Source organism: Rhipicephalus sanguineus, chromosome 1 (assembly GCF_013339695.2).
Source record: "Rhipicephalus sanguineus isolate Rsan-2018 chromosome 1, BIME_Rsan_1.4, whole genome shotgun sequence".
Lineage (NCBI taxonomy): Eukaryota > Metazoa > Arthropoda > Arachnida > Ixodida > Ixodidae > Rhipicephalus > Rhipicephalus sanguineus.
Window position 1 is genome coordinate 273,146,131 of NC_051176.1, and position 24,595 is coordinate 273,170,725.

The following is a 24,595-nucleotide window of genomic DNA, read 5'->3' on the forward strand; positions in this document are numbered from 1 at the left end:
AAGATAATTTTCTATTTCTTGGTACGCACTGCTTTCTATTGGTTATGTAACTTCTAATTAAATCTAAGAAAATACCACGTGTGTCATAGCGATTTAACTTTTTCTAGTGGCGTAGTATGGCTAATTCTGTAGAAAGATTCTGAAAAATCAAGTAATACTCCCAATGTTAGTTTTGCTGTCTCTCTGTTTTTTTTTTTTTTCAAAATTAGTTATTTTTTTTAAGAAGAGTAATCTCAGTCGAACAGTCTGACCTGAACCCATATTGAGATGACATTAAAACAGCGTACTTATTAAAGAAAGAACGCATTGTAAGGATGATGGGAGAATAATTTTTTTCTAAATCGTCGGTATAATGCCCTTTTAGAGAACAGTTTACTTTGGAATGTTTTTGTAATGCTTGTCGTGATGTGATTTTGTAGAGGCGGGTTAGACTATTTTGTTCACTATGGTCCACTGTTAAAGGGGACACTCGAATGAACACCTTTCATTTTGTTGGCCCCCTAACGGCTAGTGCATGTGGAAATATTGTTCGTGCATGTTAATAGTCCGTTATAGGAGTTTACAACTGTCAACCACCAGTAGTGTTATGCAAACCTAAACCACAATGCTGTTGTGTCTGCCGGAACGTATTACTACCATTTTATATATATATATATATATATATATATATATATATATATATATATATATATATATATATATATATATATATATTGCATCTTTAACCTGCGCCACATCGGCAGAAAACTGTTCTGCATGGTGGTTCTACTGTTCTACTGAAGCGGTTCTCAATGATCATGCCAGTGGGAGTGCGACGAAGAGTAACAACACCGTCGTCACGTAACCTGCCGCCGATGGTGTCTGGACCGCGAAGGACACTGTACAGCATCACGCTGAGATACCAAACTGCCGAGGGGCCTTGAACAGAGGGTCTGTCCTCTGGTATCGGCAATTTCAGCACAACAATGGTTTTCTGCCTGCCGAACCTCAGCGACTGTTTAAGCACATAAGGTTGTCCTTCCAGTTTTTTTTTTTTTTCTAAAATGATAGTTACAGGTTGGCCCACACCAGAGGAAACAAAAAAAAGCAGATTCCAATTATTGCATCTCGTCCTCCAAGTCAGTTATTGCCGACAGTCGAAAAAGTACGGCCCAGCTCCTTCGTGCAGCGCATCCTTTACTCCGTGTTGGCGCTGGTGACAACGAGATAGAAGCAACAGCTCTATCGGCAGCGCCTTATACTCTTTTTTTGCCAACTTAGTAGAGTATTCGTTAGCTTATCTAAGCTGCAATGCGTAACGTACTTATACGTAGGCAAAGTTACTAATTACTTGACAGTGGTTTGAGGTTAGGAAAGGCGCTCATTTCTGCAACCCATAAGGTAACACAGCGCCGAGTCGTTGGGGAGGAGCAGGAGAGGGAAAGATATAGGTGAGTGGAAATGAGTTACCCGAGCGCATGCGTTTGCCTCGAATGCACGTGACGTACTGGGTTCGATTCCCAGTGCCGCCGTGAACGCGCCGATTTTTTCTAATGGGGAGAAAGGTAGCCTGACCTGGCACTCGGCTGTTTAGGGTACTCATCTACACATGGCTGGCAGAAAATTGCGTCTTCATCCTCTTTCTGAGCCTCTATATATACTAATCCCGAGAAGTGGTTTGAGGGCAGGAAAATACGACCATTTCTGCAACCCAAAAAGGGAGCACGGCGCAGCGTCGTTCGGAATGGGGAACGAGAGAGGCCACGTACCTTCTAGAGAAATGAGTACCCACAACATCGAACCGGGGTACCCCCGTTTCGTTCGTATGCCTTTGCCCTGGTCTAGTGTTGCGCATTCAAATATGAGTCACTCGCCCAACCGCCAGTTCTCGAGCTAAAAAGTTATTGAAGCATAAACAAGAAGGCACTGAAATCGATGTTCTGGTTTCAAGGAATTTTCTTCGTTGAAACCAGAACCAGAAACCGTAAAGGGGTATTCAGACGGAGGAGAAATGCTCGGGGGGTAAAGGCGGAGCCTAGTGACGTCAACTCGCGAGGAGAAGTCGCCACAAATGCCCCCCACTCACACGGACGGGGCGAACGGAGGGGGAGACCAGTGTTACCAGACTACTCCTGTGGCTTGTACCGCCCGTTTCACCAGCTGCTGACGACGATGACCCCAGCTACAGATGACCCCAACTGCAGACTGGACACCCGCTGCCGCTCTCTGCAGGAGCAAGTGCAACAATGTGGCCAAACAAGAGCCAGAAATTCCGCCACATCCCCCACCGCCGGGGGATTGTTTGTCCTTTCGGGGAAAACGTCCCCGTCTCCTCCGAGGAGGCGCGGGGGGGTCACGCCCACTCGCTAATCCGTGACGTCGTGGTCACGTGATCCGCAACCCCCCCGTCTCCCCCGAGCATTCCTCCCCCGTCTGAATACCCCTTAAGTATCGCCAAAAGAGGAGTAATAATTATTGAGACATCTATCGTAATGACTTCTACAAGGGTTCGCTTCAGGTTCGACGCTCTCCATTTCGCTAAGGTTGAGTTCCGGTTCGCAACACCGACCAGTTTCACAAACTGGGTCGGCACCTGTGAAGTACTTATTGAGTACGGTTCGGCACATTTAACTTATCCCCGACACGTAGCACAGGGCCATTGGCTTAAATATGCTAAGCTGAAACACATCTGGCAGCAGCGCGCTTAAGTGACTGCACTTTATTCTGCAGGTTTAGTAAGATTAGATTGGTAAGGTACAAGCATCGCACAGACCCAGACACATCGTGTAACTTCGATATGCCGCGAGACCTAAACAGACAAGAGGAAACATGCTTGCACCGCATCAGACTAAACGTCGCATACACCAACATTCAGGAGCAAGATTAAGCTGTCGGACTCACAAATGTGCGTCCAATGTAACGTCCAAGAAGATCTGCGTCATGTTCTTTGTGAATGCAAGCGATACGCATCAGAGAGACAGTCTCTGAAGGCGGCCTTGCATCTTCAACGGGGATCGTGCTTAGAGTTGCGACAGGTTCTGGGCCCATGGCAAAGCAGCACCTGTGCTCTACGTGCCGCGAAAGCGCTGTTGACTTTCTTGCGGGCCACGAGCATGAACGAAACTTTGTAAACTTGTGTGGCTGTATGGGTTATGCGTTTATCACTTTATATATCATAATCGTCACCCAGCACCTGGAGTAGCATGTCAGGCGAACAGCCAGGCAAACATCTCCAGCTTCATTAAAATGTTTATCTCAAGTTTAGGTCACATGAGCGTTTTATAGGCAACTAACTTCAGAAGTGATGTGCCATGAAGAGATTACGGTGAGGATAAAGAAACTCGTTAGCTGAATTGATAATGTGCGCCACATGATTTGCTTAATGCTTAAGGACTTAAATGAGTCGATGTTAGACATATTACGGTTATTAATCTTATAAGGCGGGTGGATGTAGTTAGGTATGAAAATAGCTTTGACAGCTGTTCTACCGAATGGCACGGATGCTTCTTACCGCAGCACCTATCACCACAAAAGCAAATTAACGAAGTCATGCCGTGGCTAGAACAGCGCTTAATTCGGCAGTGTCATCAATGCGACCAGTCGGCCACGAGATCTGGTTAGTGCCAGCGACGTACACTCGAAAGTATCCCGGTAAAATTGCGACAAATGTCGTTGGCAGGCGTCCCGTGCCATTGTGAAAATGCCAACGCTGTCTTTGGCGGCTGTCAACATGTACTAAAACGGTTGCTTGCTTATTTATGGAGGCTGCTGCTTTATTAATTGGTCTTCGTTCTTCGGCCAGGAAAGGACGTTGCTGAGCACGTTGCTGAAGATTGGCATGACGCTTAAATATTCGTAGAGATTTCTCATTGACTTCTTGATAGTTACTTCTCGAGTTACAATATTTATTATAATTAACCAATTAAATCTGACTAACGAACAAACAACTGGTGCCTTCTCCAATGTACTGGGAATAACATGCACTATATATATATATATATATATATATATATATATATATATATATATATATATATATATATATATATATATATATATATATAATACATATGATAAAACCCCAGATAATATTATTATTAGGTTTTCTTCATGTAACAGTTATTTTTCTTTAAAACCTTGGCCACGCCTTTGTTATCTGCGGCATGGTCCACTCGTAGCGACGGACGATAGGAAGTGAACAGATTCGAAAGAAATCCGGCAGATCCCACGCATGGGCGTCCGGAGGGGGGTTCAAGGGGGGGGCAGCTGCCCCTCCCTGGAATTTCGGATAATATTTTTCTATGTGGTAGCAATGAGCTACACAGCTTGATTAGCACACTCAGGTCCCGGCCTTCTCTATTTCCAACCAATTTCGTGCGTTGCACACTATTGATTAATCTTGCCGGTGATTTCATGGCAGTGAAAGCTGTCAATGCTGGAGTCTATCCTCGCTGTTCCTGGGTTGATGTATACTGCGAATCCCGTGCAGCGCATTGTTTTCGGATTTTCTAAAAACCTCTCTCAACCTCTCAGGCTGTATTTTTATGTATTTTGTACCACCAAACTTTATTCTTGCAACGTCCTTGATGTTGCCCCTCACTTCTATAATGCTTCACGAAGTCCTGATCCTATATGACAACTAAATAAATAAATAAGAGCTAAAACTCCCCTAACAGCGAAGCTGTTGTCTATAGCTCGTCGTATAGTTAGTGCAGCGTCACCAGAAAACTCCTCAAGTGCATGTGGCCCGCAGGAATTCGGCAAGCTCGACTACCGTGTGCAGCAGGTGCGAGTGCAAACGAACACGTAAGAGAGAGAGAGAGAGAAAGTGAAGAGAAATAAAGATAGAAAGAGCGAGAAAGAGAAAGGGAGAGAGAAAAGGAAAGAAATAGAAGTACAAAAAAGAGATACAAGAAAAAGACAAAGCAAGAGAAGAAAGAAATAGTGAGAAACAAGGAAGCCAGGCACCCAGCTGCGCTCTTCCTTCAGGCTTGGCACCACTAGTGCGGAGCTGGCATAATATTTCTTTTTCTAGATTCTCAGCATCTACACGTCTTACAAGACAGGCAGGTTTGAGATATCTGTTTACGTCTACGGACAAGTACTCATTCGAACACTTCTCTGGATATGAGGCATGCATGATTAAAGATATAAAAACATGCCGGCAGAATCATACGAGTCGGAATTCGACTGCAATTACTTATTTTATCAAAAAGACGCGCTGCCAAATGTAGCTGGGCTTCTTTTCTACCATTCGCTAAAACAACATTCAAAATTATCTGAAAAAAAAACTTTTTTTTTTGTCGCTACGCAAGCTATAAAAATCAGGTAAATATAGCGGAGCTGAAGCGGTAACAATGTACCCGAGTTACCCTGTGTAACTATCGCTAAGCGCTGCTGCCTTGCATGCCACGCCACATTTCACAGAAGTGCCGTGTCATGCAAAAATTACGACGCCAAAACCAAATGTAATTGCTTCGACGGAAAACTGTTCTTGAAGGCATTTACTTACGGAGGCGTGGACCAGACTTCGAACAACCCCGCCGAGACGTGCACGAGTGACTGGGACAGTGTACGGATGCACAGGCGCCTTCTGAAATAAAAATAATAATAAATAAATAAATAAAAAAGGAAAACAGGTTAGCCAATACAGTGACAATTTATTTCACAATTTGATTTTCATAACTTACAAGTTTCTAGATTTACACAACCTAAAAAAAAACTCGACTTTTGCCGTAGTTCCGCCCTTTATTTATGTTATATTGACTGGAACCAGGTCTTTTATAGCACACATGTTGTAGGTCTTATAATACCTCGCAAGACAAATTTAAAAGACACATTAACAACTTCACAAAATACACGAGCACCTCTCTGGCGCGAAACTAAATTTAGTCAAACATTTCGGGCCCGTCGATGTGTTGCAGATTTTTGTAGATTTATGTTTGTCCTTCGAGTAAAATAGCGACAAACAGTAAAATAAAATAATGTTCGAGGTGCCTTGCTAGATCATCAATCCAGCTTCTCTCAAGATATGAGCCCGTGCATATGAACATGGCTAGAGATAAATATAAAGCATAAAAACATTTAAGGTAATTATATTTTGTCAATTAGTTATCGAAAAATAACAAGAGACACCGCGCTAAGCCCCCCCCCCCCCCCACAAAAAAAAAGATGCCGCGATTTGAAATCTGTGCCAGCGATTAATTAATTAACTTCAATTACTGATGAGAATGTTGTGGTAGCCAGAATGAGATATTTTGTTCATTATCTCCGCTTTAGAATTGCTCTTTAAAGCTACTTCAACGCACAAAATGAGTGATGTGAAAACTCGTTTAATATCACTCGAAATGTATCTCACGCGCAGTACGGGAACTTCATTTAGCAAATACGAGCCTAAGGGTAACAAAGGCTTCGCTATTACAATCATAATTTCGTAAACGAGAACAATGATATAAAACGTTGAGGTTGTAATATGTAAGCAAAATGAAGCGTCGAATGGCATGTACTATAGTCATCTCTTCCGTTTTACTACTTTCCATTGCACTGTACACCTAAATATACTGTACAGTGCAATATTCAGTACCAGATAATATTCCTTAATGCGGTGAGATGCACAGCCGTACGGTAAACTCAAGCCCACCAAAGCCCCCAAAATACTGAGAAAGAAGCAAGAGGAGAAAGGTAGGGCGGTTAACCAGGACTGAACCAGGTTGACTACCCTACCCTGGATAAGCAGGAAAAGGCCTCCAAGCACATGAGAGAATAGGCTTGAATTCTGTCTGCAATACTGAGTGCCTGAAGAGACCGGTCACCAACGGTGCTAAATGCGTCCAAAACATGAATGCGCTTTATTCGATAAAGTGCATCCAAGCATAATCCCATGAAAGTGGGCCTGCAACAAGGGGGGAGGGGGGGGGGTGTCACGAATAGTTGTCTAAGGAGGGGTCCAAGATGTGCACCTCTAACGAGACCACCGGCGCGACAGTCGATAGTGTACTTCAGCGGCCGTGAAAAACGCGGCGCGTTTCGTGTGGCCACGCACGTGGTCGGGGCCCGGCGTCGGCGGCGCCAAAGACGCACCGCGTGCCGGTGCGCGCGCGCGCGTCCGGCACTTTCTCGCGGCGAGAAAGGGTGCCCGTTTTCCGTCCGCCCCCTCGTCGGCAGAAGATGCACGGCAGCAGCTCATTGGCGGAGTGGTGAGGAATCACCTCGGCAGGCCCACCGACCCCGATCAGACGTGCCCCCTTCCTGGGCGAGAGGGAGGCCGACGTCTTGCGGCGCGCGTGCCCTCCAGTGCCAGCGGCTCCTTTGGCACGGACGCTCCTCCGCGACGACGCGCGCGCACCGACGTCCGGGCCCCCCACCCCCCACCCCCTACCGGATACCTGCCGGCCCGGGGTCCTCGCCCCTCCACCACACCTCTGGATTACAGAGCCGCCGCAGCGCTGGATTGTGCGCCGCTCGCGGACTCCGACCGTTGTGTGTGTTTGCGCGTGTTCGGCCGACCACGACAACCACCAGCAAGGTACGAGGCATCTGCCAAACATCTCGCGCGCGCCGGCGGGGCCTTCTCTGCACTCGCCAGTCTGGAGAAGGCCCGGCCGAACATCTTTGCTCGTGTGAAGAACATCGTGCCCGTAAGATGACGGCCGATGATGTCAGTGTGTGTGGACAGTTCGGTAGAAGTAAACATACTTTTGAGAAGAGAATGGGAGAGAGAGCCCCCCCAAAAAAAAAACTACAAAATCTGCGGAGGCTCAGATTTCGTGGTTTTTCTTTCTTTCTTTTTTCTTTTTTTTGAACAGCTCTATGGAACGCGAAAGTAAACGTCACACGTCCTATGGGATTTACGATGATGTGTGTATATATATATATATATATATATATATATATATATATATATATATATATATATATATATATATATATATATATATATATATATATATATATATAAGTGCGCGAAACAGCTCCACAGCGCCAGTACTTGAAGTGCAAAAATGTTGTATGAGAGCGCGCTCGCTAATTTATTCCAGCTGGGATCTTTAGATAAAGCGAACGGAAGTGACACTTTATCTAAACATGCGTTGTTCATTGCTTCCATGCCTGTTCGCACGAGCGTCATATCGAAGTCGCTTTTATAATGGTGGCACTCCAGCACAGCCAGCGTGACGGCACGTTCTGGTCATTTGGCCTTCTACGTATACGGCTTGGCACCAGGGAAATACTGAAGATAACGGGAGTGCGCTGCGCTTTTTCAGGCTGCAAAGGGGGCGAGAGAAGCTTCACAAACTATCACCGGAAAGACATTACGTCTGGGAAACGAAAGCACGCAGTACCGGTTTACGTCAAGAGTACGACAGGATCCGTCTTAACGATGGCGATGATTACCGTACTAATAGCATACATGGATTGTGTTGCGCAAGTTCAAGGCGGTATGAGCATCTGCTGCACTGTGGAATCACCATCGCCAATTTCCAGAAGACACATTACCGCACATGTGTTATTTTTATATTTCTTCCACTGCGTTCGCTCGAAATGTAACGTCGCATCATCAAGCAAAATGGTGTACAAATGCGCTCTTACGCTCGTCTTATCGTCCTTTAACTACATTGTAGTACGACACATCCATCATTGCAGTCGTTAATGGAGAGTTTGATACATTACTAATAGCAACTAGTTGAATCCGTAAGCACTGCTGTTCACTGATTTTCTTCATCCCTTGCCTCCGTTGTTAGAGCACGTTCTCCAGAAGTCTGTCTACGGTGGGCAAACAGTTTGTGGTCTCAAAACTGAGCCTTCGTAGCGTGCGAGTTCGCTGGTGGTTTTGGCTGTTTATTGTCACGGAAATGCTCGTGAATCTCAACTAATGTCTGCGACATCTATTACGAGTTTAGTCGATCACAAGCAGTGGCTACGCCACTGCTTGTGGTTTGCGGTGGGAGGGGGGGGGGTGTCCCCCCCCCCCCCCGCAAATTTTTTTCCCCATAGGATATAGATCACAAGATGACACTCGACCCCACTTATCTGCCCAGACCCAATGTCAGATCAAGGAGGTGCCCCCCCCTACCCACCCCTCCGAAAAAATTTGCCTACGCCACCGATCACAAGCCAGGGTAGAGTACTTTCATTCGTGATCAACTGCCACTCCTCACGTTTCGCAGGTTGAGAATACATTTGAGGTTTACGCTGAATCCTCTACGTGGCTTCCTGTTGATGATAAATGCTTACAAATCGGGGTATGGCTTAACTGAAGCGAACATATGCGCATGGTGTGTGTTCCGTCTCTGAATTCACTCGTCAGTATCCGTATAGTAGGAAGCGCTCTACGCTTTATATTCAAGAGCTGTTATACTGGGAAGACGAACAGACGAGAGTCCTTGCGTGAGCTTCGGCGCCTTGATTGGGGGGGGGGGGGGGGGCACCTCCTTCATCTTAAATGGGGGCCGGGCAGGCAGATGCGGTCGAGTGTCATTTTGTGCTGTGTATGCCATGGCAAAAAAACAATTTTTTCGGGGGGGGGGGGGGCGCACGGTCCCGGTGTGCCACCCCTTGGCTACGCCACTGAAGGGGGGCCGTTGTTTTTAAGGGAAACTGGGCACGTCTTCAAGTAACTGATCCGCGCCAGCGAGCCACACACCACCGGTAGTTGAGAGAGATCTCGGCTAGCTTGACCACCGCCCCCTAGTCAGTGCAGCCGGACGGCGCACCGTGTGATAGCCGCCGCTTGCGACAGCGGGCAATTAGGGAGCGCGCAGGCCCCTTATTATGGTCACTCGTCGTCGCGCTGTACCGTTACGGCTCCCCTCGGGAGCAGTGCGACCGAGCATCCCCTTTCCCTTTCAGCGGCCCAAATATATGCATAGCGCTGATGGCAGCTTCTTTTGTGCAACTCCGGAGGTGCCTATTAACACGCCGGCCCCCACGACCGACTGGCCGGATCGCACGCGCCTGGCAGGACGCTGCTTGCACAAATCTGCTCGCGTCGCGCCTCCCTGAGCCTTTTGTCGCCAGGGTACTCGGCTGTTTCGCCAGCGGGTGCCCGAAGAAGCGCTGGTCGACGACGACGGTGGACGGCTCCGGCCAGGTTTCCGACCTTGGAGGCGGCCCCTCGGAGCCCCCTGCGTATACGCCTAGTGCGCGCTGACGGAAGCGCCATAGGCGGCGAACTCAGTCATTGCTCTCGGGAAAGCAAGCAGACGGCCGCCGTGGTTTCCTACGTCGTTGTACGTGTGTTTCCGCGTTGTTCACGTTTCCGTAGTGAAATAAGCAACGTTCGTCGTATGTGTGGTGGCCGAAACTTCAAGGGATGTCGAATAAGAATTGCTGTGGAGTGGAGTGCTCAAACACCTACAAAAACGCGCCCGGAACACGGTTTTACTCACTCACCGCAAGGCCTCCTGAGCAAGAGCGACGGAAGGAATGGATCGCCGCTGTTCGTTGGCAAAGACGAGCCGCTTCGTCATTGCGCGGGTTAACACGTCGCTTCTTGTTCTAATGCTTTCGTTCTGCCATATCGGTGCTCGCTGGATGCACTCGATCATGTTGACACTGGTAGACGACCAAAGTTATCAGCCTGAGCATGCGTTGGTTCGGTTGGACCGCCGTGCAGGGCACTTCGCTCAAACGTTCTATATTTCAGAAGTGTTGTAGTTCGGGCGAGTTAGCTCGTACTAGCGCGGTACATGTACCGCGCTATTACAAGGTAAGTTCTATATTTATTATTTACAGGTACAGAAATGCAGCAATGGTTGACTTCAGAAAGAACAAGAAGTGATTGAGACGTCACCTTTGTAAACAAAACAAAGCGGATGTTCACCACGAGCTGACCTAATAGCTGGGTCTTGTTACGCTGGTCTGCGCGACGCACCTTTGATATTCACCGGCATGACGATTCACTCCACGCGGACGTTCGTTCTCCTCCGCAGTCGGTCATCACATGTCTTCTCGGTGACCCTCTTCAAAACTTGTCACTGTCATCTCTTGATACTTTACTCACAGCACTAGATCATCAAACAACACGTCTTCTGCGGTCGGGCGAACGATGCTATCACTAGAACAACATAACTTCTTCGCCGACTAACTCCTCACTGACTGACTCTCCGCCGCCGCGCGCATGCATTGCCTGTATCGGCTCGCGCCTGGGTTCGGGAAGATGCGTATGATTCGTCTTTGCGTAGCACATCGAAAGCTAGGGAAAGGGCGAGATCCTCTCACCAATTCGCCTGCGGAATCAGACGGCGCCGCTGGCTCTGCTTTGCTTTGTCGAATATCCCGATCTTTCGCGTTCGTTGGCTGTGTCGGTGGCGTCTTCAGCAGAGAGGGTAAGGGGGGCGCTCACGGCGCCTTTTTATACTTGTTTTTTCGATGCGCGCGCTCTGACGCGCACGAATCGTCGGCACCAGGCTTTCATGCCGTCGTTCGAAATCGGCGACGTGCGCTTAGTTAAGCGCTCGTTCGTGACAAACATCGTGCACAAGTCCACTTTCGTAGAGGCCCGCGCCTTTCCTGCAGCTGCCAGTGCAGAATTAGTTGTCTGGCACCCGCACGAAGGGGAAATAGCAGCCGCGAACTTCATTCATCTCCTCACAGCAAAGCTGCGCAAAGCGCTGTCGTCTGCTCGGCTTCCCGCACGTACTGTCGGCGGCGCCCGCTAGGTGGTTATCAGTGGCGCCTCTATAGGCGGTGCACAAGGCGTATACCACCGCACGCGTAACGCTCGCCTCATGTGGAATGTATAGCGCGCAGGAAACTAACAAAGCACGCTCTTGAGAAAGGATATCGTCAAGGTGGAAGTGGTTAATTGGCATTCGGCCATTTTCTAAATTTGGCAGACTACGCGTACAAGGTGCATCCTTTCGGATCACATCGCGCACCACATATGGTATGCATTAGAACGCAACTTCTTCTCGATTCAGTGATGCCTTGACAAAAGAAACCTGTTATTATTACCATTCCGTTTAGTTGCTTTCGTTCGTGTTCCGTGCCTTTGGGGTGCTCATCTTTGGTGTTGTCGTCGGGGTGTTTGTCGACGGTGCGGTGGCGATTTCAACAGAACTTCGAGATCCACTTGATTGTCCATGCTCGTAAGCATACGCACGTTAATAATGGTAACTGAGATGCTAGGTTGTGTTCACAAGTGTCGCACGTGAGTTATGATGTGGGATTCAGACAAAGCCAGTGATTGTAAACCTTCCGTAGTGTGCAGTGTTTTGTTTCGAGTTCAGCAAGGACGTTACGCGTGAGCGCCTTCGATTCCGTAGAATCACTATCAGGTCGAAGCGTCCGGATGAAATCTGTATATGACCCGATGAAAGCCAGGCATAGAACTAATCGAAAACTAATTCACAAAGGGTTGCATATTTTGATCGTTCAAAGGCACCTTGAAGCGAGTAAACTATTTCGCAAAAAAAAAAAAGAAAAGAGACCAAGAGGGAGAGAGAATACCTTGAAAAATTCGACTTATTCGAATTAAAATTATGTACACGCGTTTCGAGAGATGGGTGATTTTGACTGATAATATTTACAAATGACAAGGTGGAAGCAAGCAGTAAAAATCTACTAATATAGATTTGTACTTGTTGCCACTCAGACCACTTACGACACTCAGAGAATGGTGAGCGTGCGGCCGCAGAATTCTAGGCTCATGCTCGTTAGACGAGCCAGTCTCGTGGTCATTTCAGAGAGAGTTGGATTCGCTCGGGAGAATTTTCCTCCACTCTCACATGAACCTATAGCCTGCACTAACTTTTTTGACGAGGACACATGCTGCATCTGACAGCGTCGTGACTCAGCCAAACACGTTAATCTATCAAGCGTGATCTGCTTCTGCGGATACAGCGAGCTGCATCAGCCCTTGTATACATGCTTAACCATGAAATAAACAAAAAAAAATCCACGCTGAACCTCCTTTGGGAGCTGCGTAAGCGCAGAGATTCATTATATATGGGTTACGGGCTTCCCTAGAACGCTGTTTTCGGGTGGCATTGGCATGGCGTTTTTCATCTTCTGCCCAGCGTTCGTCAGCGTCCTGAACGGCCCTCTCAGAAGGCGCATCCTGCGACCAACGAAACGCGAGTCTAGCACAAGATTTTCGCAGTTTAAATTTTGCCGCAGGTCTGTACAATGTCCCTTGTCGGATTTACATGATGTCCTCGAGAGGGCTTTTATTCCACTACCGCGAAATTCAACGAAGCCTTCATAAAGAGCGCTCTTTTTTGTGACATTTGTTTTGCGCCGCTGGTACAAAGCATTCACGTGGTTCAGATACATTCACATTCAGCAAGCGTGGAAGTGTCCCCCAGTGCTATAATGACACTTGCCTTCATAGCGTGGGGGCCCAGGTTAAAACCCAGAACAACCAAGAAAATTTATCGTCGATGATCGTCTTACGTGGCAGAGGGAAGGACAGTTTTTTCGTTGAGTCGGCATAGAAATGTAGAATTATCGACCCGTCTTAGCATGCAAGAAGCTACAGAGGAAACGCATACGAATATAAAGCTTCTCTTCATTTCGCGTGAAATTTGTCCAGGTTCGTCTTTTTCTGAACAAAACCCGCGTGAATTTCTTTTATAAAGAATATCCATATGAAATTCTATCCATAAGTACATCCTACTATAAAAGGAAATCCATCGTTTGTAAAAGCTGCACACTTTTTTTTTCCTTTCGCGATCCTTTCTCCACCCAGTAGCCTTTCCCGATTGGAGTTGCCTAGTCTAACCACAGCATCAAAGAAGACTTCCGAATGCAGTGGTGGAACGCTGTACACTTGTTCATCGTGATGTGTTCTTGTAGATCGAGCCGTGTCATTCAAGAGACCCAAGGTTTTGCCCAATCTGCTTTTCGTCGAAAACGGTGGACCGATCCCGAATAAAAGTGTATAATCGCGGTCATGTGTGTCACATGGTGAAAGTATCCGCATCTTACCGTAATGAGGGCAGCACAAAGAATTACGTGCGCGTTACCACGAAGCCAAATGACAAAAAAAAAAGAAAGAAGAGGGGCAAAAAATGATGGCGTTAGCAGTTTTGTAGCGCGTACTTGGAAACTTTGAAAAAAAAAAATAAGAAGCACCTATCATGCGCGTAATTACACAGCATCGAACAGAAGCGTTATACAATCGATGTTTCACGCTTCGCTTCACGCTGGTGCCAAGTTACAACAGGTGCGCTGGAAATCAGACGACTTGGATGTAGCTAGCTGTCCATCGATGCTCTAAGCAACTGCCTTTCGAGAAGTGCCACTGCAATCGGGCCGCATTCACGGCTCCTTGATACCTGTGTGTAAAGTTTCGAAATGAAACCGAAAGTGTTATTAGCGACGTTTCCCTCTTTTTGTGGGTGACTGTGATGGCGTTGACTGTACGGCAACAGTAATCTCAGGGCAGCAGTTTACCAATAAGAACCGCTTCTGTTTTCCATAGGACCAGCGACATCAAGGAAATAAGCGTACGCGAGATAGAGAGATACGGAGGGGGGGACTCAAGTGAAAAGCGCAGGTTTTTACCTGAGTATCTCACTGGCGTTCGTGTGCAGACTTATCACAGGGGCGTAGCCAGAAATTTCTGGGGGGGGGGGGGGGGGAAGAGTCCGACCCCCCCCCCCCTGTATATGTGTGTTCGTGCGTGGTTGTCTGCGTGCGTGTACATATATACATCCAAAATGTAAATACTTCGGGGGGAGGGGGACGTTGAAACCGCAAACCAGCCTCCTGGCTACGCCACGAGGTTTGCTGCTTCCGATGGAAATGACCAATGACCAACGTTATATGAAAGGAAGACACGCAGATGTTCAGCATACAAATTAAGAATAACAATCAAACAATGAAACGATCGTTCTTAACTCAAGTACTCAGCCGCCCAATAAGTTCTCGCAGTGGCGAAACGGAATACAACGCTTGAGGGCTTAAGCTTCCAGCCTGCAACAGTTAAGTGCTTCTCGCAGTCGACATGGTGCGCATCTTTACATGTATGCTTCGGCTGCTTTATTTTTTTTTTTCTCAGCTACCACAGTGCGAAACTTTTGCAAGCACATTAATGTGAAGTGATATAAGCCAGTGTTAGATGGTTGAATTAAATCAGCAAAGGGATGTGCTTTTCACCTAAAATGCTAATCTGGCTCGTGAGCTCATATACTGGGCATGGGAAGGATAAGTGAACGATAAAGCGGAAAGGAAAGGCCATTTTATCGATATGTGTTGCAGAAATTAGCGTTTTTCCCAGCCTCAAACGACTGTCGGGCAACCGCACGTTTTCACGAGAGGTGGTCCTTTAGGAGTTTTCACGAGCGCGACAGACTGTACTGCTGGGGGCACGTTTTGTTCGCACAAGAGGAGAGAGAGAAAGACGAAAGAAAAATTGTATGTAATTATCAAAAGGCGCTTCAAATAAAGAGAATAATATGGTTAACATGCAGAGCAGAACAGGTAGAGAAGGCAATCCTAGCATTTTATAGGTGTGTGTCGAACAGGTTCTGAGATGACCACGTAAATATTTTCTTGTCACTGCTGAAGGCGGCAGGAATTATATTTTTTTTAAATGCTAATAGCGTTTCTTTGGATGGCACGCCACACTCCGGAAGCGTGGACGAGCAATCTTCCGGTGTGGCATTACCCACACAAAAACGCTGGTGACGTCATCGCAACGCATGCATATGTACACCGTATGAAGAAACATACATAAAAAGTTTCATAAATTTCCGATGCGGGGCATTGAACTCTGGGGTACCAAGCCCGATGCTCTAACCACTATGTGCCACATACTCGTACAGACACTTGCCTCAACAGTCGGAATCATAGGCGTGCGCAGGGTTCCCCTTCAGGGGGGTGGGGGGGCGCCCCCAATGCGCACGCCTATGGTCGGAATAGAAAACCTTTAAAAATAAACCGCCTGCAAGCAAGCGCTTTCAGACGCTTGGCGCGTTTTCTATACAATGCTCATGGTTTCCTAAAGAACTTCCTTCGTGCAAGCCAGCGTGTTGAGACGTTTGGAACGTTTTCACAACGCTGACTGAGTGTCGGCGACTCACCGCTATGCTAGTTGCATTGATGATCATGTATCGGTCAATATCGGTGTTAGTATTAAAAAAAAAATTAGCCGAGCACCGCATACACCACTGAGCCATCGCGGCGGCTTGATATGGACAAAAAATTATCTGCTCGCATAAGCCGCATCAGTTTTGCTTCGTGTCGTTCGAGCAAATACAATCGAGCCAAGTGTCAGTGAAGAAAGAACCACATTGCTCTATTTTCACATATATTTATACGTTTTAGGCAGGAAAGGAAACACGTTTAAGATAGTCTGTTGTTTGCATCGTCAGTGGGCATGCGCAATAGCGCTGAGTTGAAAGCATGTTAATACGATGCGTTTGTCTTTATCAAGCACGATACATCCAAGCACCAAAGTGGAAATATTATCAAACGGCCTTGCAAGTGGTTACGACAACTGCTTAAAATTGCTGCCATGTTGGAGGCTCTGTGGCCGTCTTCTTTGGCGTGTCGATCTTCCTAAAAGCGGGCTTGTCTCATTTGATATCACCGGTGCACCACCGGTCGACCACGCATGTTAGCTTATACGATGCCGTCGTTGTCACTTTCGTCGTCCGTGAAATCTTCGGTGGATGACTCCCTGCTGTAAGGTTCGGCTGTCGCAAGAAGGTGCTGCTGGTTCCGGCGCAGCAATCTGCCGTCTTCTATCTCCACTCGGCTATAGGACCTCGGTTGCTCCACCGGCATTACTCTGGCTTTGGTATCCCACACTCTTAGAAAACAAGGTCAGCATATCCACTAGGTAAATACTAACCGTTTACTTGTCACAGAAAGCACTAACCTCTTAGTAAGTGAACGTAGTAAAGTGCAGGTCAGTGAAATTCGCTACCTGGTTAGTAAGCGAATTAACTCGAATGGTTAGTCCGTTACTAAATTGTTAGTAACCGCACTAGTAACTTAGTAACCGTACTAACTCTAGTGGACACCAATTATAGCCAACTGGAGTTTGCGCCTATTTTGTTCATATGTATGTGTGCATTGTCATATCAAGTTGATTATACTGCAAAAGCATATATAAGGTGAAAAGAAAACAACATGCCATTGTTTGATACGCGAATTAATAACCGCTAATAATTTAATTAATTGCAATGGTAAGTAAGCAGCAGAACAACGTAGACTGAGGCATGAACGGACCATAAGCGAGAGCACACATACACACGCGCACACAGAATATCAAGGCTTCAACGCACGCGCCATCTACACTAACAGCAGCTTGACGGCTATTTATGTGCCTACCTTGGAGTAGCACACATGGTACCGGTTAGCAGCCACAGAATTTAGAGAAATAATCGATTATTGTTTGCCCAGTATCTTGTATCCCATTGTTTCCATATATGTATGCCATAACGGGGCACGAAACCGTTATTCCAACATAATCTAGAAAATTAAACTGTCAGTGTCTAAATTTTTCATAGCACTGTCACAATTACGGAATAATACATTACGGCACCTACAAAGCATCTGGCAACACATGTATCTTAGTAGTTACCTAGTTAAATACACTAAGAAAGGCTCCCTGGCAAGTAACGGCAAAATTTTTAATAACGAGATGCCGCGAAGGTAGTAAAGTATGCGATCGAAACTAGCAAATGCATGCATGTACTAACTGTTTACTAGCTTTTTTTCTGAGTGCATTGGTCTCCGCGCACTCGCACGACCTGTCCTTTTTGCAAAGGAACGTGTTGGCTGTTGAGTCTGTCGATGCTTCCGCACAGACGTGCTGGGCACCTCCGCAAAATTCAGGTCCACGAATGTGGGCGTGGGTTCGTATCCCACTTCTCACACCATGTTTCGTGTCGTTCGAGCAAGGAATACAAACGAGCCAAGTGTCAGTCAACAAAGAACCGCATTGCTTTATTTGCACTCTATACGTTTCAGGCAGGAAAGGGGACACGTTTAAGATAGTTTGTTGTTTGCATCGTCAGTGGGCATGCGCAATAGCGCTGAGTTGAAAGCATGTTAGCACGATGTGTTTGTCTTTATCAAGCACGATACAAGTTTCTCCAGTGGTTGATAAACAAAAAAACCCTAATCAAATCAGGTACATGCTCATACCTAAACAGTGATCCTGACTTCACGCATTTCATAATTTCTTTATTCAATATCAACCGTTGGGCAAATAAAGTTTATTCAACTCAACTTAACTTAGCAACTTTCTTGCCCTCTCGTTGCCATCCATGCTAAATGCTTCAAGTGCATTGCCGCTTAGTGCTGTGTGTGCGTGTAAATAATAAGTTGAACCTCGTAATGACAAACACTGATATAGCGAACTATCGGTTATAGCGAACCAAATACGAACTTTGGTTCGTCACGCTTGATTTCAGTGAGATTTATTTTTTATAACGAAAGCCCCCGCGATGTCGGTTGTAACGAATAAATATTCAGCTCGCGCGAAGCTCAAAACTCGATAAGCGCATAAAAAGTCAAATAAATATTGGAAGATGTTTACCAACTGCATTTGTTTTAATCGTTTGACAAAGATGCGGAAATCTTGGTCCTCCAGCGCAAGAAAAAATATATTAATAATGAAAAAATTGTGTTTGACTGGTTGCGCCACGGTATGAAGCTGAACCGAAGGTTAAAATGCCACAAGGAGACAAGTAAGAATTACCTCGTTTAGTGGGTTTGATGCCTAAAGTAATGCGCTTTTGTATCTAGGATTTTTGCGCGAGCCAGATTGCCGATTTGTTAGAGACAATGATTTTATCTACCGTTACATCGAATATCGGATATAACAAACTAATTTACGGTTCTGACGCTACTGCGTTATAATATGGAGTTTGATGGCGCAAGGCCCTGTGTGGCCAAAGAGTGCCAAGTAAATTGTTGATCATGCATTCTCAGTCGAGCAGTGATCTACAAACGGTAAATGCAGTGCAGCAGCATATAGGCCTAAAAAACTCACTTTAAGGTGCGAGAAAGTGCAAATACGCATTAAAAGTATGACTGGCTATGACTCATGAGGGGGGGCGGGGCGTTGGGTGTGTACGTGTGCGTGTTCCTGCGTGCATATGTATGGTGTATGATAATTCCTGGGGTTTGACGCGCGAAAGCCGCGATATGATCATGGAGCACACCGTACTGGGGGGCTCCGGGTTGTTGTTTAGCGCTTGGGTTGTCTAACGTGAACCTAAATCCAAATTTGTATACGGGTGTCCTAGCATTTCACATCCATTGAAATGTGGCCGCCGTGGCCGGGAATCGAACCCGTTGAGATAGCTTAGCAGTGCGACACCTTACCTGCTAAGCTATCATGGCGGCGTGTGTGTGTGTGTGCGTGCGCGTGTCTCCCCTCCCCCCCCCCCTCCTTCCCCTTGACCGCTGTAGTCTACTATATGGAATATTTTTCTGAATTCCATTTCTTATCGACACTCAGAACCGGCCTGTCTTGCTGAGAACGTAAGCGAAACTCCGCATGGACCACTTGCGAATCACCAAAAAGAAACTTGAAAAATTATTTTCCATCACAAAAGAATGTTCCTCGATTCGATTTACATAGCAACGAAAATGACATGTAGGCAAAGTTCATTTCCCTATGAAGCAAATAACTTGTGCTTACTTCGAGATGTCAGTGTAGTTATGAAGAACAAAAAAAAAAAAAATTATGGCAGCTTCGCACTAATGATGCCAAAACTGAAGGAAGAGCGCGTTGCGTGGCCTTCGTTCTTTTTCTTTTTTTTGTATATCTTTTTTGTATCTGTTTCCTCCTATTTTTTCTTTCTCTCTCTCTCTCTCTCTCTCTCTATCTATATTTCTCTCTCCCCTCGCTCTTTCTATCTTTATTTCTCTTTCTTGCCTTTCTTTCCTTCTCTTTCTTTGTTTCTATTTTTCTTTCTCATTCTGTCTTGCTGTCCGTTTTTCGATCTCTTTCGCTGTCTTTCTCTTTTTATGTTGTTCTTTTATGTCGTTATTTCTCTTCATTTTTCTCTTCCTCTTTCCTTCTATCGCGTTATTTTTATATCTCCCTTTCTCTCCCTGTATATGTTTTTCTGCCTTTTTATCGTTTTAGGTCTTTATTCCAGTTATCTGTCTCTATTTTTCTTTTCCTCTTTCTTTCTATCGCTTTCTTTCTCTCTCTTCACGTCTTCGTTTTCGTTTGGCACTCGCACCTGCTGTACGCAATAGTGGGGCTTGTCCAGTTCCTGTGACGCATACCCACCTCAGGAGTACGACGGAGCACAACTTACCGACAGCTTAAACAGCAGCACTGTAAAGAGAATGAAGAGAGCGCGTGTCGGTTCATGATGATGATGTTTTTATGACGGAGCGCAAGTTACCGACAGCCTAAACAACTTGGCCGTTAAAAAAAAAAAAATCAGAGCCCTTCCACGATTGTGAAGATGGAGGCCAGCGGCAGCGGCTTGACGTCGTTTTCGCGCCTATTCGCGCTATTCTGTGCGCCCTGGCGCTCCTCCAATTCCCGCTCTTCTTCCTCCGAGCGAAATACACGCGTCCGTCCCATAGCGAGCCCAAAGGGCAACTGCTGATAACAGCGCTAGCGCGATCTCAGCGTCACGAGGGGCACAACGACTGTTGAGAAGTGCCGCCGCCGAGTATCGCAACATCTGTGAAAGCGGGATCGGCGGTGCCGAGAGGGTGACGGGCAGCTGCCAGGGGGGGGGGGGGGGGGGGGATTGTTGTTTTTCGCGTCGTTTCGTCCGCGAACGCGATCCGCCAGAACCTAATCATATACAGCTTCGCCGTAAACTAATAATAGGCCACGGAATACAGGATAGGTACCGCGGTGGCATTTGGACCGTCGCCATTGTTCCTTTAGCTAATCGAGTACTCGGCAACTGCGGCCGAAGTGCGACAGGGGTGTTCCGAACGGTCTTCATCATTTTGCGTTTTCCCAAAGTGATCCCGTCGACCAGTGACGCGAAGCGTGCCGATTGGTAGTTTCGGCAAGCTCCGCGGCTTCCTTTCTGATCATCACCGACTCATCCTACAGCACGCTCACCTCGTGGGCCTGTTCATCCTTGCGTGGAATAAACGTGGCGCCTGCTCTTTGGGCCGCCTGTGCCTGTGGACAAAAACAAACTCGTGCTGCGGATGGGCGGCCTAATGAGGACCCGCCGCGGAGTAATGAAAAGCCGTCGCCCCCCGTTCGCTGAAATTCAATGATGCCCGCTCCAGAATCACGTTTGCCTCGCAGCTCCCGCGGGAACTGCACGCGGTCGCGCAGTGCCGGATGCGATTACGCTTTTTCCATGCACGACCGGCGAGAAATCGCCGACCCGCTGTCCGTGGCGGGAGCAAAGGCGAAGCAGTTAGCGCCCGCGTATGGTATCAATAAGCCGTTCACTTAGTTTTTGTACTCCTTTGCGGGTCGTTCACCTTAAACTGAACCACTCGAGCAAACCGCTGTATCGTTTATCACCGGCCGGCCCATATATCATGGCACCACGGCTACCTCTTTTTCTGGCTTGGCCGAAAACGAAAACCAGACGTGCTCATGTGGCCCATGACGTCACTGCGGGAGGTCCCCCACCCCTCCCCCCGAAAGTTGAGCCGCTCTCGCACAGCGTGCAAGTACTCATACCTGCCAACGTTTTGCCAGCCGTTTTTGGCAGTTCCTTCTTATCTTCCCGACCTTCTCTCGATCGAACTGTTCCAACTCGTACTGCTCAAACTCTGCATGAGGCACTTTAACTTTTCCTTCTTTTTTTTCTATCGCCTAATGTTCTTGTCATTCTGCACTTGTGGTTGGACACTGAAATATCAGAGGTCAGTGTATGCAACAAGTATACAGCTTCGTATATGAGAACGAGCACGAGTCCCGAGTGCGTGTAATAAATTGCGACATCGCGCCTGCGGGAGAGCGCAGCCTTTTTCCTGACAAAACTGCCTGTTTGTCCAGCTGCGTGGCGCAGCGAGAGACGTATTGGCCTGCTTGACTTGGTGGTCGCTCGGCTTCCTCAGAATAGGTATATCGGAAGTGTTATAATGGCCTCCACGTTTCTGCAGCATCTGTGTAACGCTGAGTTCTATTCGCTACGACGACTATTACAGTCTAGAGTGCAAAATACGTGCAGCTGACGCATCACAACCTTGATCAAAGCGGAGGTCACCAAAATGTCAGCTGAACTTCCTTCACTCCTGCTTTTTCGACAGCGGTTTCCAGCCAACGCAACGCAGCGACTAGCAATAAGTTTCTTTTTTGTGTTTTTTTTTGTGTGCGGAAGAGGCGGAAGGGATGAATCGCACGTCTACGCCGCTTGCCCTTTCTCCCGTGTGAGAAGTATATGGTCGGTAGCATATCGGCGCTGAGCCGCGCTCCCGCAAAGGTTGCAGAAGATAGCGCCACGCTAATCTCCTCTCCCGAACCGCATTATTATATAACATGACATCACGTGCCGAAAGTGCGCAAAGTGCACGTCGTTTCAAGAGCTGGCTGAGGCTCATTGTCACCCGCGCTGCATTGTCTCGACGCGGCTTGGCGAAATAAGGTGGCGCCGGTCCCACGTGACTGCCGACGAGGGGACCACTAACAAGACGCGCCCGCATGCAGGGGCAACGACCGAGCTGGAAGAGCTCGGACCGGAGGCCGTCCCGTTCCGGAGCGGTGGCCGCCGGGAACGTGAGAAGAGGGCAGCTCGCCCGCTCCACAGGACTAGCTGCCCTCTGGTCGCTTTTGTCTCGCCTCTGCTCCTAATCAATTAACGGGCGCGCCAACGATCCCAATCTGGGCTCGCAAAGCCGTAGGAAACGACATTTGCCGCGCTACACTGCGGCCGTAACGACGTCGTCCCGTGTAACGGCGAAGAGAGATGGCCGCTAGGGGGAGCACGAAACATTCCGTGCGAAGAAATCAAGCCAGTTAGCGGTGCAAATCAGCCCTGCAGAACACCTGCCCTCGCAGAGACCCGTCCTCTTTTCCTGTCTGCCCCGAGCTTCCGCGGCCACCACCTGCGTCGAGCGGATGGGCCGCCGACGGGATGGACAGCGTGGCCGAATAGCGGGACGGTTGCAGACTCGCTCACGCCGGCTGCTTTCGCACACTCAAACTTCGGTGGACAAACTCCTTTTGTGCCCGACAAGGAGAAGCCGTTTACTCTGCATGCAATACATTCTAATAGCTTTCCTTCTTGCCGTTGTGGGACTGCAGCTAAAAGGAGAAGTACCGATCAACCGACTCTAGCCTTGTGGGTTTCTCTTTTTCTTCAGCTAATTCAAGTTAAAATCGAAGTAATGAAAACTGCTTGCGGCAGTAATACTACTCACCGATACTATAGGAAAATGGAGTGTGCTGCAAAACTCTTTCACGAGGGTAACATGCCTGTCCCATATTTAACTTCATCCTCGGGGGTGCAAGGGTCGGGAGCCTTAAGATTATCAATTACCGAGAGAATTTATTGTAGGCATGTAATAAGTAATGGATGATTGAACTTTTCAGAAATAAACTTAATAATAATATCTGGGGTCTTACGTCCCAAAACCAAGATATGATTATGAGAGACGCCGTAGTGGAGGGCTCCGGAAATTTCGACCATCTGGTGTTCTTTAACGTGCACCTAAATCTAGGTACACGGGCCTCTACCATTTCGCCTCCATCGAAATGCGACCGTCGGGTTAGCAGCCGAGCACCGTAACCGCTATACCACCGCGGCGGACAGAAATAAACTTCGAATTTTGATCCAAGGAAGGAAGGAACAAGCGGAAAGACAGGGAGGTTAGCCAGACCGGCTGGCTACTCCGTGCTGGGGGATAAAAGATGATAGATTACAAAAAAAAAAAAGGAGAGCAAGAAAAGGAAAAAAGGCAAGGAGAATACGACACTTCCTAGAGTCTGTACTCCGCAAGAAGCGCAATAATGTTTTTCAAAGCCTTCTGTGCTGACGACGGACTCGTCCAAGGTCCCAGAGCCCTTTGTTCCGACAAAGGGTTCTGGGATTATTTATTCCGTGTGCCCCTCGCAATACACAGCTGCACCGGCTTCTCCCCCTACGGGCTATGCGAGAATTTATTTATTTATTTATTTATTTATTTATTTATTTATTTATTTATTTATTTATTTATTTAAACATCGTTCAGGCTGCCGTAGATGTTGTAGCGGACAGCTCATAGTTAGTTTTCACATCCAGGGGTTCTTTTAACTCCCACATAAATCTGAGTGCGCAAGAACGAAGAAGCGTTCCGCACCCTTCAGAATACGGCCGCCGCGGTCGGGAATAGAAACCACCATTTCATGCTGATCTATCTACAGCGGTACCGCGGCGACTCACCCTTTCTTTTTTTTTATCTTTAGGCAAAAAGAAACAGGGGCTATGCACGCAGTGGCTCCCCAGCGCAGTCACTGCACCTAAATGTCACAGATGAAGTTGTATATATAGTTAATTATTGCTTTAATTATTGCTCCGTTACATAAACATAGCAAAAGAAGCGCGCGTGGCAATATCTTGATCTGCGGCATGCGCACTTCGACTGCAGCACGGCTGCTCCGTACATTCGCCGCGCCAGCTAAACTCGTCCGATCGCATCAAACGCACATCGCTAATGATAAATGACGACATACGCATTACTCCTAATCCGTGCATATTAAACATGCACAAACACCACAGAGAGAGAAAGA

The 24,595-nt window shown here is 47.3% G+C and overlaps 1 protein-coding gene across 1 annotated transcript in view; it reads left to right on the plus strand.

Annotated features, from left to right (window-relative positions):
- Positions 1–7,281: 7,281 nt before the first annotated feature.
- LOC119378987 (knirps-related protein) overlaps positions 7,282–24,595 on the plus strand; it is a 133,068-nt gene continuing 115,754 nt past the window's right edge. Inside the window, exon 1 of the mRNA XM_037648111.2 lies at positions 7,282–7,504. The gene's annotated coding sequence lies outside the window, so the exon portion shown is untranslated. The remainder of the gene's footprint in view (positions 7,505–24,595) is intronic.